Source organism: Microtus oregoni, unplaced genomic scaffold (assembly GCF_018167655.1).
Source record: "Microtus oregoni isolate MIOR12 unplaced genomic scaffold, Mior012 000026F_ref0000081, whole genome shotgun sequence".
Lineage (NCBI taxonomy): Eukaryota > Metazoa > Chordata > Mammalia > Rodentia > Cricetidae > Microtus > Microtus oregoni.
In genome coordinates this window covers 34,595,174-34,600,950 of record NW_024543085.1, presented here as the reverse complement: position 1 = coordinate 34,600,950, position 5,777 = coordinate 34,595,174, and the positions used below count along the sequence as shown (strand labels likewise).

Genomic DNA, 5,777 nt, shown 5'->3' with positions numbered 1-5,777 from the left:
GAGAGAGAGAGAGAGAGAGAGAGAAGGGAGAGATGGAAGCTGCCTCTTTGAGAGGGAGACAGAAAAGGAAGAGACTCAGGCTGCAAGTAGGATCATTATAGTGTCTTCAGCAGGGACTGCTGTACCTCCTTGTTTTTCTCCCCCAGGCTGGCTAGGCCCCACTAGGGATGGCAGCACTGCTGGTTGATAACAGTCCTACAGGTCTTCTTGTCTCCCTGTGGAGTCTTGACTATTCTGTCCTAGTTAAATACAGGCAGGAGTATGCAGAGGTGGGGCTCGTGGAAACTTCTAGGAAAGAGGACCAAAAAGCCAAGCAGAGGGCTGAGATTTGGGTGCATAAAGCTGACTGTGGAAATGGACTGACCTGCACAAGCTGAGAAAGGGGAGGATGGGCTGAAGCTGAGGGAGGAGCCGAAATGAAATGATCCTCGACTTGGCAACACATATACTAAAATTAGAATAATACATAGAAGATTATCATGGCCTCTGTGCAAGGATGACACACACATTGTTGACGTGTTTTATATATACATACACATATACTTTTAAAATTAATTTATTTTTGTAATGGTCTGTCCTGTCCCTTTAAGAGACAAGCACCACCCACTCCCTCCCTGTCTGCTGAGGCAAGCAGATCTTCCTTCTGCTTCCAGCCTGAACTCCTTCCTTTCAGTCTCTCTCCCAAAGAGGTGGATTCTTCTTCTCTCCCTTCTTCCCACTTCTCTCCTTCCCCCCTCTCTGTTTCTTTTTCTCTCCCTGTCTCTCTGCCTTTCTGCTCTTCTCCCTTCTCCCCTTCCCCTTTTCCCTTTCCCTTCCATAACCCACTAAATAAATACTCACTTTCTCTGCATGGCGTGCCTAATAGGTCTGTCTCTCACCCACCACGTGGCTCCCTGCCTGGGACCTGCTGCCCCTCATGGCCCACTGTCCCCTGCAGTCACTCTGGAATGGTGCTGTTTTATTTTTACCATAACAACTTTCACTATGGAGTCTTGGCTGGCCTAGCACTCACGGAGATGCATCTGCCTCTGCTGGGACTAAAGACCTATCTCATTACCAACCCATATTTCACATTAAAGAAAGAAAGAACCGAAATGCAATTGTGACAAAAGTTTTGGCTTTAGCAGTGTGGTAGCTCAATCCTAGTTCTCTGGAGGCTGATGCAGGAGGACTGGTGTGAATTTGATCCTAGCCTGGTTACAGTATGGGACTGTATAAAGAAACAAACAAACAAGAAAAAAACACAAATAAAAACCACAACCAACAGTAACAGCAAAGCCATTCTCCATTCTACAGGAATGCTGGAGTAAGTCTGCAAGGAGGCAAAAGCTGGGTTTTTGCACCCTGCACCTCATTCTCAAGGCAACACAGCTGATCTGGATTTGGCCCCAAGAAGGGACCAGCTTTGCCTTGGCCTCTCTGTTCAGGCAGGGCAGTTCCTGGAGAGGGACTGGCTGTGCCCTGCCGTCAGTCCCCAAGCGAACCCCTGCAGAGGTCACTGTGTCTACTAAGATTGAGCCAGCATTTCTCTACCCCAGCTGGGTGACCTTGACCTGGTTCTGGTCCGTTTTTAGTGTGTGCAGTTCCGCAGTTCTGTTTCCTTCTCTGTAAACAAGGCACGAAGGAGGATTAAATGAAACTGTCCTTGGAGGGGCAGGAGGCTCACCGCACCCCGACCTGGCTTGGCTTGCCTCCCGGGAACAGCTGTTAAGGGCTTGGTTGGAGCCCTGATGTGGCCTGGTCTCCCACTTCCTGCTCTTGGGGTGGGTGTACTTGGCTCTCCTGGCTAGTCTCCAGATCTGGGTGCAGGAAGCTGAACCCAGCCCTGGCCTACTTGACCTCCCTTCTCTTCCTTGCTGGAGCCCTATCAGCTTGTGGGTGTGTGTGAGGGGGTGAACCTCTGGTTCCTGCATTCCCCAGCCTTGATTGTTTGTCCAGCGTAGAATTCAGCGTGAGCCAGGATATGGTGGTCATGGACCCATTTAGTCCCAGCACTGGGGAGGCCAAGGCAGGGGCATCTCTGTGAGTTTGAGGCCAGCCTGATCTACAGAGCGAGTTCCAGGACATCCAGGACTGCACAAAGAAACCCTGGCTCAAAGAACAAACACAAAAACAAGAATTCAGCCTGAAATGCCACCTTAGGAGCTGGCCGTTCGCTTTTGTCCTCTATGTGGGGATGGGGTGGAAGAGCCACAGCTGAATCCAAGCACCTCTGGGTCCCCTAGATCTCACCTGCGCTCTTACGGATATCAAAATAGGATGGGGGATGGAGAAGTTTGCTCAGGACCCCCTGTGCACATGGGACCCGGTGTGAGTTGGGGTCCTTTCTCTGAGCAGATGCAACTTAGCAGACCGTGCCTTTGTATAAGCCAGCAAAGCGTATAGTCTTTCCTGGGAGCTTGAGGTTCAGGGTCCTGCCTGTCAGACTCCATCAGTGATATTAAATGAAGGTTAAACTTGGTGCCCCAGGTTCGACATGCTCCTTGACCCACCAGGTCCTCAGTTCTCTTTGGATTCTGGTTTGTGTGCCAGTTCATTGTCTACTTAGAACTCACTGGTCCCCAAATCCCACATCTCTTTTCTTTGGCCTTTGAACCTTAAATGTAGCTTCCTTCGATAGCATTCATAAGATCTTAGAGAAGCTGGAGGTCTAGAGAGAAAACCGATTGTTGAGTCAGTGAAATCTGTTTCTTTGGGGACAGACCCCCCAGGTGCAGAGGCACCCCAGTCTTCACAACCACACGTCTGTCCAGCTAGTCTCCTTTTCTTTGCTAGAGTCCATGCCTGGCAGTTCATCTCCCACGGACATGGAAACAGATGGCAACAGCAGCCTACCTGTAGGATGGCACTGGGAGTTGGGTAGGGCAGAGGTCAGAAGTAGGACCTCTGGGTTTGGGCAGACTTGTTCTACCCACACAGTGGCCAGCCTCGGGGTTCTTCCTGAGTGACTGTCTATCACCACAGCAGATCTGTGTCCACCACAGTCATACATGGCCCAGAGGGTGTGTGTGTGTGGGGGGGGGGGGATAAAGTGTTCCCTGGCAGTGTTGCCGCAACTTCAACCCTAGCTCAAGGGAGAAGTGCCAAAGTATGTCCTAGAGTCAGTGGGTGTGTGTTTGAATCTTGGATCCCTTGTGGGACCTAAAAGACTTATTCTCTGTGCCCTGGTTTTGTCGTCTATCAAACAGATGGTGTCAAACTTCCAGGGTTGTTTTAAGAATGAAATGAGTAAACACATAATACATAATCAAAATCAATACTGCTAGCTATTAGGGGCAACCTTTGCGGTCCCAGTGGGAACCCACATTGTCAGATTCCCACAAGACCGGTGTTTGAAATTTCTAGCAATTCATTGCAGCCGGTCTAAGGAGAACCACACTGGGAGAGCCCAGCTTTCATCTATGAGGATGATCTAAGACAACCTTCCAGACTGCTCAGACCTTAGAGGCAGCCTGGTCGCCTGTCCTGCCCTGCTCAGAACTCTCCTGAGGACCAACAGAAAGCGCTGTGAACAGAAGCCCTGTCCCTGTCAGCGGCCTCAAAGAACACATCCCATAGCCCCAGCATCCTCATCCCTCACTGAGTCATTAGGGTTCTGGCGACAGCTGAAGCCTCCAGCCTGACCTCAGTTTAGGGTGATGAGGTCTATGAGCAGGCCACCCACGGAGACACATTTCTGTATTACTCCCCTGACCTAACTCCCTGGAACTGTAAGCAGAGTGTGTAAGTGGTTCTAGCTCAGGACGGTGAGTGAGCTCATGAAGCCTGAACTGAGATGCTGACTCCTTACCAACAGATGTTTCTCTGTGTCGGCCTGTATCTGTCCAGACAGAATAAGTCTTGACACATGCCTGCATTCACAATCCTTCTCTCTCTCCCTCTTTCCCCCTTCTTCCTATCGCTCCCTCTTCTACTCTAGGTTTTATGGAGCCCAGCCTGGCCTTGAACTACTATGTAGCCAAGGATGACATTGTATTGATTCTCCCAACTCCACTTCCTGAGTGCTGCTGTTACAAGTTACATTCCTACTTGAGGACTGAACCCACGGCTTTGTACATGCTGGGCCAGCACTCTACCAACTAAGCTACATCCCCAGCCCCTCATCGTGCTTACCTCCTAGTCTTCTCATGCCTGCCACCCCTCCCCCGTGACCTCCCTCCTCAAGGGAAAAAGAAAAATGAAAAGAAAGAAAAAAATAGCCGGGCGGTGGTGGCGCACGCCTTTAATCCCACCACTTGGAAGGCAGAGGCAGGCGGATCTCTGTGAGTTCGAGTCCAGCCTGGTCTACAAAGGGAGTTCCAGGACAAAGCTACAGAGAAACCCTGTCTCGAAAAACCAAAAGAAAAAAAGAAAGAAAGAAAGAAAGAAAGAAAGAAAGAAAAAAATATACTTACTGGAGTATGGTCAAATTCCTGGTGGCCACTTGGGGTAGGGTAGGCCCCCTACCTCAAGGAAGGATGAGTGTTTCTCTCCTATATCCATGCCAGAAGCCATCAAGTGGGGAGAGTCCGAGAGGGTCCAGGTGAGCTCTCGCATGGCTGTTATCTCCTGCCTCGATGTGCTGTGGGCTAGTGAGGGGAGGGACCAGCTCTCCAGCACCCACTCTTGGGGCCGGCCTCTCCCTTGCCTATGGCATCCTCCCCATGCGTGGACTGGGACTGGCTCTCCTGCACTCAAGTCACCATCAGGGCCACCCTGTAGCTGCCAGAAAGGGACAGGACCTGCTCTCCCATGTGCATGCCACTGCCAATGCTGATGAGAGGCAGGGCAGCTCTCCCGAGCCCTAAGGCATTAACACGACTTCAGGCAGCAGCCCAGAACCACGGGCATTCTCATTGCCTTGCTGGTAGCACAGGCTGCAGACATCAACATGACTTTCACCATATCAGGACCCCTGACCCACTCATGGCCCTCGTGGCCGCATGGCCATGGGTCTCAACATGGCCTCAGGTGGCTACACAGGCTGCTCACAGTAGTATGGCCCCACAAAGTAGCAAAACTGGAAGACATCACTAAAGCATCATCAGGCAGCCTCCAGCTGTTGTAGGAGCTGCGAGCTGTGTTCCTGCCACCCAGCTCCCAGCCGCCTGGTTAGCTTATACCCGAAATAACAACACACAAACTGTATGCATACAAACAAAGCTTGGCCAATTTCTATTAATGTGTGTAGCACCACAAGGTGGTGACTTACCAGGGAGATTCTAGCCTACGTCCATCTTGGGTTGGAGCTTCATCGCGTCTGCCCTGGAGAGGAAAGGCATGGCGACTGCCTCACTTCCTCTTCCTCCCAGCATTCTGTTCTGTTTACTCCACCCACCTATGTTCTAACCTATCAGGCCAAGCAGTTTCTTTATTAATTAACCAATGAAATTGACAGATTGATATATGACACTCCCACATAATCCAGCAGCACAGGGCTCAAAGGGAATCCACAGAGTTATGTATATGACTTTTTCATCTGAGGGGAGGGGTTAAGGGAAAAGACACTCACATACTCTCTTGATGGTTTCCTTCAGACATTTCCTGTATTCTTCCTTTGTATTTCCATTCTCTTTTTTTAATATTTATTTATTTATTTACTTATTTTTTGAGACAGGATTTCTCTGTAGCTTTGGAGCCTGTCCTGGAACTAGCTCTTGTAGACCAGACTGTCCTCAAACTCACAGAGATCCACCTGCTTCTGTCTCCAGAGTGCTGGGATTAAAAGCGTGCACCACCATTGCCTGGCCCATTCTCTATTCTTATCTCTGTTCAGAAATCTCCCTTCTGTCTCTTTT

General features: G+C 50.1%; 1 non-coding gene across 1 annotated transcript; it reads left to right on the top strand.

Moving 5' to 3' along the window:
- Positions 1 to 421: 421 nt before the first annotated feature.
- Positions 422 to 531, top strand: LOC121463548. Its single transcript, XR_005976456.1, has one exon. It is a non-coding gene; the product is annotated as a U6 spliceosomal RNA (small nuclear RNA).
- Positions 532 to 5,777: the final 5,246 nt, after the last annotated feature.